Raw genomic sequence first — 14587 nt, 5'->3', positions numbered from 1 at the left:
AAGAAAGAAAGAAAGAAAGAAAGAAAGAAAGAAAGAAAGAAAGAAAGAAAGAAAGAAAGAAAGAAAGAAAGAAAGAAACAATTATCAGTTAACAATTGAATTGTTCATTTATTGGAAAAGACAATTAACTTGCCTTATCTCCTGACCAGATGGATTCTGAGAACATTTCTGCCTACCTACTACTAGAGTCACAGAATTTCAGAGTCAGGGACTTCAGAGACCATCTAATTCCAAATGTATCAATAATCTTCTGTACAATATTCCCCAAGAAGTGGCCATCCAGCTGTTTTTTTCTTTTTCTCTTCTTTTTTTTTTCCAGGTAGTGTCCTATGGCACTTTACTAGAGACCTTAGCACTGAGCCTGGATTCAGAAAGATCTGAGTTCAAATTCAGCCTCAGACACTTAACTAGCACTGTAACACTGGATAAGTCACTTAGCCTCTGTCTATGTCTGTTTCCTCAACTCTAAAATGCACACCACAATAGCATCTACCTTTTAGGGTTGTTGTAAAAATCAAACTTGAGAATATTTGTAAGGGACTTAGCATCAGGCCTACCATGTAATTGGCACCTAATAAATACTCGTTCCCTTTCCTTCTTCCATTTTGAAATGCATGCTTCAATCACCAATGAATTGGTTCGATTATTCAGCAATTTCTGAATAGATCTACATGTACTAGTATCCAGAAAAACCTCTACCTTTAACATAAGAATAGCAAGAATTATATATTTAAGCATTTTACTGAAATCTTGGTACTCTGAATCTATGACATTCCTCTGATTAATCAGTTTAGTAACCTTGGCATTATTTGTTCTTGATGACACGTTGACTTAAATTGATCACTGCTTTCCTTACTCAATGTTCATACGTTAGTCCTTTAAGAATTTTTTCCAGGAACACGTCAAATTCACTAGCATAGAATTTGAAGAACCAACCTTCTTGCCTTTTCCAAAATAGGAACAATGTTTATCCTGTGTCATTCCTGTAGCACCTTTACTAATGTTTCTGGTTTTTAAGTATCACCAAGAGTGACATGTACACTGAAACCTCTAGGTTTTGGATGGTATTCTGTGCCAGGGTCAGGGGTTAGAGGAAGTGTATGCTACTGCTGCAGGGCATGAGGGCATAAGTAAGGGAGGACTGTAATATTCAGGGCTATGTGGGGAATGACTTCCAACCAAACACGTATGCGACTACCTGTCCAGTTCAACCTATGCTAGGTGCAACCTGGGGAAAAGAGAGCAGCGAGATAGGCAGCAGCCACAAATGAATTAAATCTTTGTGTACTTCTCTTTAATTATAATAGTTTCTTTACTTATTCCAATGGATCATCTAGTGTATACCACTCTTTGGAAACTACTGTCCTAGAATGTCCCAGTCCTTGGGGATTCTTACTGTAATTATCCAATGTATCTGAGATTTATGTCATCTTCAAATTTAATAAGCATGTCATTTATTCTCTTATCCCACTTATTGGTAAAAAAGACTAAATAACATGGGAAGAAGCTAGCTCTTTGGGCCACTCAACTAGAGAACTCAGAAGCAGTTTTGACATTGATCTTTGAGCAAGAAGTTATACAATCAGCATCAAGTCCACGTAACTGTACTTTGTTCCTGATCATATCTTCTCTGTCTTGTGCACAAGCATGACATGGACAACTTCAAAAAATGCATCACCAAAATTCAGGAATACGGTCCTTTGGACAATCCTCTGATCTATGAGTCTAGGGACCCTGTCAGAAATGGAAGGGATAGCAGTCTGGCATGTCATATGTTTGATGATGCCATGCTAACTCTTTAGTAATTACTACTTGCCTCTCTGGATGTCCCCTAAATGACTGGTTCTCAAATGTTTCCAGGAATTGAAATCAAGTCCCCTAGTCTATTGTTTGAAATACCAACACTTTTCTTTTTAAAACCAGGTTATTTGCCCATAACATATACAGTTGTGATGTGCATTTATTCTTTTTCTCCACATTTCTTCAAGGATTTTTGATAGTGACTCTGCAGTCACACCCATAGATTCTTTCAGGACCCAGAATATAGTTTGCCTTGGCCTAGTGACAAAATTCCTTGAGGACAGCAAAGGCTGCATTAAAACCACTTTCTTCTAGTAGTAGATAGGAAGATGATACAGTTAATCCAAGAAAGTTTGTGGACTAGATAATGAGAGGGGAAAAGGAATGAGCAGGAAAGTGTCAAAAATTAAGGGGGAGAAGACAGAAGGATAAACTCTAGTGTGTGATTGCCCAAGTTTTACAAACAGCATCAACTAAATGAAGAGAAGAGTTTCAAATTCGAAGAGCTTTTTGAAACACACATCTCCTTGAAGAAATATGATTAGGCAGACACTTTCATTTCAGTACTCAAATCCTTCCACAAACACTCTGACACCCTGTATAAGTCATTTAACTTCTGCGTGTCTTAGTTTGCTCATTAGAAAAATAGGTATACAAAGAGCACCTACTCCCAGTATTATTGTAAGGATAAAATGAGATAATATTTAAAATGTGCTTTAAAAACTTTAAAGAGCTACATGTAAATGCTAGCTATATTGTGGTTGATGATGTTACCCTCCTGTGGACAGATGCTGAGGTTACAGGACAATTTTCTGTACAGTAAAGAAATAAGTGGGGGAGCAGAGTCAAGATGGTGGAGTAGAAACAGTACCTCCGAGCAGCGCCAGCTTCCACTTTCCCCCAATCAATGTAAAAAGGGGACTCTGAACAACCTTTGGAGCTGCAGAACCCACAAAATGACACAGAGAAGCTAACCTCCCGCTGAGGACAGCCCGGCAGGCCAGCAGGAATCCAGCACAGTGCTCTGGGAGCTGAGCCAAGACATTTTAACCCCAAGGCGGGCCTGACCAGCCACCTACCAGAAGGAATCCAGATTGGCAGCAGCTGTGGCTGTTTCCAGAATTATAAACACATAGATGCGACAGACAAAGTGAGAGGTCAGTGCAGCCTGGACTTTAGGCCTCAGTAAGTGGGAATGACTCAGCTTTTGCCCCCAGGGCAAGAAGCCACTGAGACACCTGGCACAGCCAGCCAGACCCATGTGGCAGCTTCAGCTCCTGGCCTGCAGAGTGTAGGGGGAACAAGTGACCAGTCTGAGGGAAATCTCTCTTGCTTTAACCTGCTTGGATCTGGATTGTAGTCTATGGTGGAGGTCCTGGGGTATATGTCCAGCTTGCCAGACCATGTGGAAGCCTCAGAGAGGGTACCCATCTAATACCTCTGGCAGCTGAGAAAACCCCAGTGTTTGGGATGGAAGCTCCCCTGTCTGGTAACAGAGTCCTACTGTGGCAAAAAGCCCAGGGGTCAAGTCACTGAAGGGCAACATGACCAGGCAAAGGAAAAAAAGTAGACAGAAGATTCCAACATTAGACTCCTATTTGGGGGAAAAAAGGAGCAAAGCATGGAACATGAGGAAGACAGTGAAGTCAGAACTCTTGCACCAAAAGCTTCAAAGGAAAATACAAGCTGGTTACAGGCCATAGAGGACCTTAAGAAGCAGATAAGAAAAGTGAAGGAAAAATTGGGAAGAGAAATGAGAATGATGCAAGAAAATTATGAAATGAGACTCAACAGCCTGACTGAGGAAAATCAAACCTTAAAAAATAGACTAACTCAAATGGCAAAAGAGGCTCAAAAAGGCAATGAGGAGAAGAATGCCTTAAAAAGCCAAATTTGCCAGATGCAAAAAGAATCTAAAAAGCTCACTGAGGAGAATCATTGCTTCAGAATTAGATTGGAGCAAATGGAAGCTAATGAGTTTATGAGAAATCAAGATGCTGTTAAACAGATCCAAACAAATGAAAGAATAGAAGGCAATGTGAAATATCTCATGGGAAAAACCACCAACCTGGAAAATAGATCCAGGAGAGATAATTTAAAAATTATTGGACTACCTGAAAGTCATGATCAAAGTAAGAACCTAGAAATCATCCTCCAGGAAGTTCTCAAAGAAAACTGCCCTGATGTTTTAGAACCAGAGGGCAAAATAGAGGTTGAAAGAATCTACCGATCACCTCCTGAAAAACATCCCAAACAGAAAACTCCTGGGAATATTATAGCCAGGTTCCGGAATTCCCAGATTAAGGAGAGAATATTACAAGCAGCCAGGAAGAAACAATTTTAATATTGTGGAAACTCAATCAGAATAACCCAGGATCTGGCAGCTTCTACACTGAGAGATCGAAGGGCTTGGAATATGATATTTCAGAGGTCAAAGGATCTGGGATTAAAACCAAGAGTCACCTACCCAGCAAATCTGAGTATCATGTTTCTGGGGAAATTATGTGCATTCAGTGGAATAGAGGACTTTCAAGCATTCTTGCTGAAAAAAACCAGAGTTGAATAGAAAATTTGACATTCAGATATAAGAAGCAAGAGAAGCATGAGAAGGTAAACAGGGAAAAGAAATCATAACGAACTTATCAAAAGTTGAACTATTAACATTCCTACATCGAAAAGCAATAATTTTAACTGATGGAGCTTTTCTCAGTATGAAAATGGTTGAAGGGAATAGAAATATATATGTCTATGTATGAGGTTATATAGTCATATATGTATATATTTTTACAGGTATACATAGATAGAGGGCACAGGACCAATTGAATAGGAAGGGATAATACTTAAAAGCTGAAATTAAGAGGTGAGAGAGGAATATAATGAGAGGAGATGGGGAGAGACAGAATGGGGTAAACTATCTCATATAGAAGAGGAAAGAGAAATGGTTACAATGGAGGGGAAGAATAGGAAGGCAAAAGGGAATGGGTCAACCTTATTCTAATTGAATTTGGCTTGAGGAGGGAATGAAATACACACTAAATAGGGTATCTCACATTACAGGAATGTAGGGGGGAAGGGGATGAGAGGGGGTATGGTAGAAGGGCAGGCAGGCTGGGGGGGAGGTGTAGCAGCAAGCACCCCAAGCGTCCTCAGGGTGGCTACCAACACAGGCTCTTGGATCTGCTTTGATAAAGGAAAGCAACTCAAATGTGTTAACAAGTTTAATTTAATCAGTCAAACATGTATCGTTTACCTAGTTCAGGGGAAAAATGTCAGCACCCCGAACTTCAGAATATACAGACAGAATTATCAAGACAGAGAAACAGATCAAGTATACAGTTTCCAAACTGTCCAACCATTACGTTCATACCAAATCAACATCTGGGTTTCATCAACATATGGGTTTTTCAAAGCCAGGGGGGCTCTCAACAGTGGCTTCCCAGAGTCCAGATCAAATCACAGAACACTTCTCAAAGTAAGCCCCCAAAACAAAGCTGCACATCAGGGCTTATATAGCCTTCTCCTGGCTCAGAGAATGTAACGTTACCTTATTGACTCACTGGCCAATCAAGAAGTATCTACTGAAAAACAAGCCTCCCACCCCATGCTCCAGGTGCACTTTAGTCTAGGGGCAGGGAATATCTTAAAAATTTACATTCCCATTACAAGAGTGAAGTTGGAAGCACCCATTTTTGAAAAGGGACATGATCAAAGTAGAGAATAGAACAAGTGGGAGGTGGGATAGGAGAGAGGGTAATATAGTCAGTCTTTTACAATATATCTACTATGTTATTGTTTTGCATTAGCTACACATTTATAACCTGTACTGAACTGCTTATCTTCCCTGGAATTCAAAGTTTTAAAATCAAATGTTTAAATATATACATATATATAATTATTAATACTATTTTACATGTAATTGGTTAATGAGATATACAAGCACTGGGGCATAGAGATCCACCATGCCCTGCTGGAAAAGTCGAAAGGGGTATGGGAAAAAATATGGGAGAGAGCAGATCAGAGGAGGGGATATCCTGTGGGACTGCTATTTTGGGGCAGTGGGTAGGGGAAAAACGGGGAGAAAATTTGTAACTCAAAATCTGGCAGAAATGAATGATGTAAATCAGAAGTTAATAAAGCATTTAAAAAATGGAAAAAAAAGAAATAAATGAGTAGCAAATGAGTTACAGATAATTGTGGTAAGATGCTATAGAGAGAAGTAAGGAACAAAAAAAGGTGAGGGAGAGGGGCAAAATCATAGCTTTCAATGTCTCTTACCCCGTTTTTCAAGGATTTCCTTGTAGTCATTTTCCAATGGAAGGCAAACTAGGCAACAAGAATAGGGAGTGGACAAGATTGTTCTTCTTGGTTCTGTTTCTGAATTTATGAAATATCCTCTGAACCAGTGTTCACATCTTAGCTCTGCCTTTATCTGTGGTAACTTTGGGTAAGTCGCTTAACTTTTTAGGGTCTCAGTTTCCACATTTATAAACTGAAGGAATTATATAACTTTAAAGGACTCTTTTCAGCTTTGGGTATGACATAGAGATAAAAACATGCATTCATAAATTGGCCATATCTGATAACCAAAACTGCTCATTTGTGAGTTTCCAGCAAGCTGATATGTCTGAGTCTTTCATCATAGATACCTAGCCATGCATCCTAGAAACTGGGAAGGGGTTGTCTTAAAACTATGGTAAAAAAAATTGGCTTTTTGTATAATATAGGTGGGAGGGATAGCAGGAGGATAGGATGAAGCCAGGCTCTACTTTCACTAATAAAAAAAGAACTAATTTATTAAGCTAAAATCCTCAGATCTGTTCACTGTAGCCAACAGCTGTTATTCTGTACCCTAGTTTCGGAGCTCTGGGACCCAATGACACCCGCTCAGTCTGTCTTTGTGCACATTGCTCTTGGCTGGTCAAATAAACAGCTCTTCTCTCCTCCTAAAGAGAGGCAGGGCAGCTCTCAGTTGTCAGCCTGGAATAATCCCTTTCAAACAAAAGTCCTGGCAAGTTTAAAGTAAACATGCCAAACCCCACTGCTATGGGTGACTACAGCTCAGAACCAGAAATAGGAAGTTCCTTGTGAACATGAAAACTTAATAAATAAGCATAATAATATTCATTCTCTCATTTAACAAACATTTATTTAACATCTATTACATGAAAAGTCATACACTAGTTGCTGAGGGAGAGGCAAAATTGAAATAAGAAGAGATATGTTTGTGCTTACTCTCAGAGGTCAGAGTCTAGAATAGGGATGAGATCCAACCAACACAGGTGTTACAGGAATGCAAATTTTTAAGATCTTCCCTGCCCCTAGGTTAATTGCACCTGGAGCCTGTGGTGGGAGGCTTGTTTTTCAGGAGATACTTTGTGATTGGGCAGTAGGTCAAGAGGGTTGTGACATTCTCTGAGCCAGGAGAAGGCTATATAAATACTGATGTGTGGCTTTGTTTTGGGGCTCACTTTGAGAAGTGTTGTGTGATTTGACCAGATGAGATACTGGGCAGCGAGTGAGAGCCCCCCAGCTCTGAAAAACCCAGATGTTGATGCTTCCCTCTCTGGTAACTGACTAGGTATAGATGTAATGTTTGAACAGTTGAAAGCCTATCTGCTTGATCTGTTTGTTTCTCTGTGTTCTTGTAATTCCTGCTTGTAACCTCTGTATACTCTGAAGTTCAGGGTGCTGACTTTTTCCCCTGAGCTAGGTAAATTATATGTTTGATTGATTAAAGCAAGATTTTTAACCCATTTTGAGTTGCTTTCCTTTAGAAAAGCAGATCTAAGAACCTGTATTGGCAGCCACCCTGGGGACGCTGGTGTGCTTGCCACTACAGCAGGTGAGTATAATACACTACATTCCACAATAAATTCAGTTAAGAGATGGAAAATAATGGTCCATGTGAGGTCCAAGGGAGAAGAGCTTAATGATTAGGGGGATCAGGGATTTACAATAATAGTTCCCTTTCTCTTACAGACTCAATTGGAATTTTCCTAAAGTTAGGTCAGTTTCCTCTTGTTTGGTGAATTTCTTATTTTGCTCCCAGGACCTTTTCCAGCAGGTCCCACCTTATACCCTCCACATTCTGCCTCCTTACCAGGGTCTTGGAGGAGAGAAGTCATTTCCTGTCTCTATCAGATGTTAGATTGGTTTTCCCAGGGTCTCAGAGAGTACATCACTACCTGGACCTTGAGGGACAACTTTGTATTGTTTCTGCCACCCAACCTCTCTCCAGTCACTGATGCTTATATACATTTCTCAGGTGTTAGCAATACTCCCTCCTCTCATATTCTCCCCATTTCAATGATTCTGAACTTCTGCCCACCCCCATCTAGCAGTGGATATACATAACTTGTACCCCATCCCCAACTAAGCTAACTGATCACTTGTTCCTATCCACTTCAACTCAATTCCTTCAATTTTCTCCTTCAGTTCTGCCCACCCCTTCCAATGTGCCCCCAGTATACTTATTTAACATTTAATAATTTCATTTTTTGCCCCTTCCTTTATTACTCCAATTTTTTTTGTACTGAGACCTATTTCCCTCTTTATGATACTGCTTTCTTTACCATTTCTCTAGCCCTGACTACTACTAGCTCCCTTTTATACCCCTGACTGATTGCTTGTTGTGATGGGGTGCTTTGTGCTTAGACCCCAGACCTAGAGCCATATCTTTCCCCAGCCCAAAGACAACTATCTCTGTCAATAATTCATGAGTGGGCCCCAGTGAGGCAACTATCTCTCCCTGCTCCAATAACAAGCTGACCTCTTTAGAATTTCTCTTGCATGAACAGGACGATCTTGTACTATCAGAACTTGTACTAGCAGAACTATCATGTACTGATTACCACAGTTGTCTGATATGATCCAGAGGTCAAGTTATAGATGTAAACTCCTGAGTCTATCTTCTTATAGATGAAGATGTACTGACCCCTTAGAAGCCCTCCCTTCACCCTTACCCCAGGCCCTGCCAGTAGTGAATGATACCTGTGTCCAAGGTACAGAGACTGTATGTTCACCACCTAATTAGCATTCCTGGCACACAACTCACTGAATTTTTTCTAAGCTTTAGCATCACTCCCATTAGGTTGCAAATTCCCTAAGGAGTTCTGTCTACTAGACAGTATTAATATGTGTGTGTGTGCATGTGTGTTGTGTGTGTTTGTATAGATAGATACTAAAAATATTTTTGTAGATATTTATAGATATAGATATATATTTGCCATTTGACTGGAAGATTGTTTGAGTCTGTGAATTCTTTCTGAATGACTCTGCTCTGTACCTTAATAGTTTTGGGGTCCCTGTACTACTAAACCACATCAGTTTGATCATCTGTTTTTATCATTCTATCTCCTCCTATGTCTTAAAGATTTCTGACTCTCTTTATTTTTTCTTACTATGACCTACATTCCCTTGGCTCCTTAGGTCTTTTGTAGGTCATGACATTTGTACTTACTCATCTCTCTTCTATTCCCTATATTACCCGCTTAGTATTATATTATATTATATTTATTATATTATATTATTTATATTATACATTATACTCTGCTCATGAATTCCTTTCTGTCTTTTCTTATCAACATTTATAACTTATCTAACCTCCACCCTCCTAAATTACTTCCACAATTTACCTCTTCTGCTATTCATGTGAATAGGACTGAAGAAAAATGAAAGCTGTACTCACTAGGTCTACTATAAGTTTCTATTATCTAATCTCAACTGTGCCCTACTACAGAAAGACAATCCTGCTTTTTAATTTGCCCCATGTAGTTTCATTTATGGTTTCTTGAAATATAGCCCTGAAAAACCAGGCTTTGATAAAGTTCATTTGGGATTCAAATGGAGAAACTTGACCTGGCCTTCAACCCAAATCACTTAGTCTCTAACTGATTGGCCAATAATAGTTTCTAGCCTAAGGCTTACTTGGCCATCCTTTGGGTTTTGGTGTCTCAATGAAGTGTAAATAGCAACCGTTTCTGTTTTAGCCCAAAACCCTGAGGGTCTTCCCCTCCTAGATTATTTTTTTTAACTAGGTAAAAGAGGTCATCTTTTTGCCCCATTTCTTACCTGCCTTAACTGAATGGGACATAGGAAAGACATTCCCTTAAGAAGGTGAAATTCTTCCACTGCCTCTGGGGCCATGTCCTGTCCTCCTGATCTATATCTTGCCACTGGACCCAGATGGTTGTGGAGGGGTGCTCTACCTCACTTAAATCCAATTCACTTGCAAGTCCTTGAATTTAGGGCATTTATAGAAAACTTTTGCATTGTAGAGCTAATGAATGGGGGTGAGGGTGGCAGTGGGGTGTGGGGCCCCTCATGAAACAATGGTTGAGGGACCACCACTTTTATTCTTAAACATTGGTTCCCAGGCAAAAGGAAACTCAAAACAGTCTGACTCTCTCAAGACCATTTTTGCTCTTGAAGACAGTTATATCTAAATGACTATTTTCTCACCCCATTATCAGACTCAGATATGTTTTTGCAGTTTCTTGTCATTCTTTAAATTATTTTCTTGCATCCCCAAGGGCTTCAGAGTAAAATAAGCATGACCTGGGTCTGTCTGTGATTACTTACAAGACAAAATGGGGCCCAGCATCTTAAGTGCTATGGCAGGCCTGGTTGCTTGTATGTTTAGGTGAATGAAGAATGGCAATAACAAAAACAACATAAGTGATTTAAAGTGTCTCAGTGCTGTGTAAATATCTCATGGTGGCTCACATCTATCATTTCATTTCTTCCCAGAACCATGATGAATTCCTTCAATTGATCTTAAGAGGCACTCTGTGGCTAATTTCCCAATTCCAGGCAGCCTTTCAGATATAAAAGGTCTTGGCTTCTCTCCCACAGAAGGTTTGGGATCCAAATGGGCTGCTCTGTGTGAGGATACATAGAGCTCCCTGGAGAAAAGATCCCACTTAAAAGAAAGATAAGTTGATGATTGCTCTGGTTACTATATGCTGACCTTGGTCTCTGAAGCCATCTGAATTCTGGGCAGCCATTCTCTTGCAGGTTTTTATCCGAATGGAATGCCAGTCTGAGTGGCACCAATGCTATTTCTCAGTGGAGTCTTTAGCACTTAGGAGGTTAAGAAACAGTGATTTTCAGCTAGGGAAAAATCTGTGGGTTCACAATTGGAGGTCCTGAAAAGTTTACCCTTATCAAGTAAGGCGATCAGAGCTGACAAGCCCCAGCCTTTCAGGGATCGACCCAGGGCATCATAACAAACACTGGTTACACCAGTGCCACACAGGGTGCATATTTCTGACAGGTCAGGAGCAAGATGTTTAAGTAACAGTGTAAAAGTATTTATCCTCCCTCCCCAAAATGTACAAGGACAGAATTATGTACAGGGAATGCATTTGCAAATTCTCCCTGAAGAAACCAGTTGTCAGATCACCCATAAGGAATATACATGGGCTGAGACTTGCAAATATAAAGTTATTCCATGAATAACATGATTCAGGGAGAATAGACCTTTCTATGACTTGGCATAAAAGCTTTGTTTAATCCTATAGTAATAAATCTTTCAAAGACTGCTTTTTTTTAATAGAGACTTTTAAAAAATGAATTATATAATTTAGATGCAAATACAGGCAAAAACCATCAGTAAGGATCTTGATCCAGTGTCATTTTCTGTAAATAATATGGTCAATAATACCTCTTCTCCCTCTAATTTGATTCAAGTTATATTTGGAAAAATAAATTCAACAAATGAGTCTAAAATTAGAAGTAAGGTAGAAACTATGTTTTTCCATACTTTTGAAACATTTGTTGATTGTATAACATGTGGAGTCAAATCACTGAGGAGTAATACAATTTGCTTAGTGCATCTATTTTTGCAAATCCCCAAGAGTATTTGAATTAAATCTCCAAATTCATGAGTGTATGTCTGGCTATAGATCCCAAAATGCCTTCTGTGTGAAGTGTGTGCATAGGTCAACTGGCCTTTTTTTCTTTGTCACCACATCCCATGTTTCATGTCCAATTCTTTTCCTTCGACTCTCTTAACATATGTGACACACAATGATCTCTCTCAGTTGCAGAAGACCTTAGAGACTATTTTTCTAATCCATAAATTTATCTTTTTAAATGTATTTTATTACTGTATTTTAATTATTGTAATCTCAAGTATTTTATTTTATGTGTTTGTGACAAATTCAATGAGGTTAACTAAAGTACCAAAAGGGTCCATAGGTATTGTCAGATTGCCAAAGGGGTTCTATGGTATGCTGATGTTAAGAATTCCTTATCCAGCTTAGTATTCTTATTATTATCATTATTTTACCTAAGGAAACTGAGTTTGTGACCAGTAAAATGACTTGTCTAAAGACACAAAGAGCCATAACCAGAAGTGTGTTGACTTGAAGTGGATAGGAAAGAAGTTGGGAGGTTTGAGGTCGCACAGCAGCAGTTTCAGAATAGATGATGTGTGTATATGCATGTGTGTGCATGTATGTGTGCGTGTGTGTGTGTGTGTGTGTGTGTGTGTGTGTGTGTGTGTAGAGAAAGTGGTAATTCAGAGTGTCATGGAAGAAAGAAGAAAGTGAACAATGTTTCGGTTGTGTACAGGTTCATTCTTCAGGAAGATCTGCCTATACTACTGTAAATCTTGGGTTGAGAATGAGAAGGTAGACCTAGGAAAGGAACATTAAAGTGGCAGTGGGATTGGGGACAGATAATTCTTATTGCCTGGTACAGGAAAGTAGAGAAAACCAAGGAAGCAAGATGGTGGTCTCTAGATTGGCATAGGGAGAAAATACTTCCTTTTCCCTTCCCCTCTAATAAGGTTCCATTGACACAAATGTAGTTATAGCTGAAGTTACATAGACATGGTAATTGTCTTAGAATTCTAAACAAATTCTTCAACTAAAAATCCAGCTTTTCCTCCACTGAATTAGAATAATCAAGCCAACCACTTTGTGACAAAATTATTTCTGTACTACAAAGATGGTTATATTATGAAATACTAGTCAATATTTACTATCCCAAAGTTTGATCTATTGAAGTTGCCAAGACGATTTCACTGCTTTGCCAGATGTAAAACAGTAGGGATAATAATAAATTGTTCATGTTTTTATAGTGCTTTAAAGGTTTTGAAAAGTTGAACAGAAATAAATTTTTCTAGTAATTTCATCTGACAACAGTTGTTGGTAAGATATTGCATACTTTTGTGATCTCAAAGCTTGATTGAAAACAATGCTAATAATACTATCTTTACTGAAGAGGCCCCATTTAGGTTTCAGAGAAGTGAGATGAACAATGGGGATGAGTTTCTCTGAGCTGATAGGAATAGGAAGCAGAGGTATTCTATGATAACCATACTGTAAAATAGGAGATAACACCCAACCCTGGGTCCAAAATAAAGAAACAAAAATGGAAAATGACTGACATTCAGTGTTTCATATTCAATTTTCCATTTTTTTATTCTCAAAATTTTTGCCTTAACATCCCAAATGTGGGGCAGCTAGGTGATGCAGTGAGTAAGAGTGCCAGCCCTGGAGTCGGATTGGTTATGGCCTCAGCTACTTAACACCCACACAAAATAACTGGTTGTTTAACCTTGAGCAAGTTACTTAAACCCAATTGCTTAAAAAAAAATCCTAAATGAGCAAAGAATTGTTTTTTCTTCTTCTCATACCTATCTCTTAAAAGAAAAAAAAAGAATATACCTTAAAATCTATGGTTAGAAAGGACTTTAGAGATCAGTTACCCAGCAAGATGAGGAAACAGAAGCCAAAAGAAGTGCTCAAGGTTATGATATATATTACTGACAAGGCTCTGACTAGAATTCAAATCATCTGAATTCTGGGACAGCTTTGTGAATCTAATGTGAGGTTACCCCACACATTTAATCTCATGCCCACTGCAGTCAGACAAACCAACACATCTAGTGAATTCCTTTCATTTTTATATTTGTCTTGTTCACCTGTTGAATTCCTATCGAGACTTTAAAGCTCAACTGAATGCCATTTCACATGGAAAGTCTTCCTGAAACTCCCCTCCCTGAGACAGATAGTGACATTGCCCCTTAGTCCTTAAAATTCTTCTGCTTTTTTACTTATCTAAAGCATTTATCTCAGTAAGATCATACATTGTAGTTATCTTTAATTCTAGCTTATTCCTTATTAGATTGTAACTTCCTTGAGTGCAGAGACTAATTTACATAAACCTTGTATTAACCCCTCCCTACCTTAGCACAATATTTTACATATATATATATACATATATATATATATATTTGGTGCTCAGTATATGTTTATGGTATTACATTTATCTAGACATAGAAAGTATATGTGCATGTCTGTATTTTGTGTGTATGCAAACATATTTGCTTATGTATACATGTATATGTGTACGTATGTACACACATACTATATGTGTTTATATATATGCAGGTTTGTATATGTAACTGGATGTATGTATATATGTATAGACACATGTGTATACTCCTAGAGGAAGCTTGAGGAAATAGAGAATTGTTCTCAAAGCCAGGTGGACTTTCTGATATACTAGCTGTGTGACCCCTGGGCAAGCCACTTAACCTGTGTCAAAAGTAGGTAGGTCTACAAATTATAGAAAACTTTTGCTCTCCATTGTTAGAGGAAGTTCTTCACAAGGAGTTCCCTACAGGGAAGAAATAAGTAGTCCATCTATTGTTGGTTGTGGCAGTAGGGAAGATGTATGGATGTTTAAGGTTACACAGGCATCACTTCTACCTTAGCTTTCCTTTTAGTCTGTAAGATCTTAGAAGACAAAATCCATTTCAAGTTAAACACATGCC

General features: G+C 38.8%; 1 protein-coding gene across 14 annotated transcripts in view; it reads right to left on the bottom strand.

Annotated features, from left to right (window-relative positions):
* Positions 1-14587, bottom strand: part of PTPRD (protein tyrosine phosphatase receptor type D) — a 2782277-nt gene that overhangs the window by 858732 nt on the left and 1908958 nt on the right. The window lies entirely within an intron of this gene.

This window comes from Petaurus breviceps, unplaced genomic scaffold, assembly GCF_028583685.1.
Source record: "Petaurus breviceps papuanus isolate PSGF00001 unplaced genomic scaffold, PetGlider_PUasm1.0 187, whole genome shotgun sequence".
Classification (NCBI taxonomy): domain Eukaryota; kingdom Metazoa; phylum Chordata; class Mammalia; order Diprotodontia; family Petauridae; genus Petaurus; species Petaurus breviceps.
This window is presented reverse-complemented; position numbering and strand designations above follow the sequence as displayed.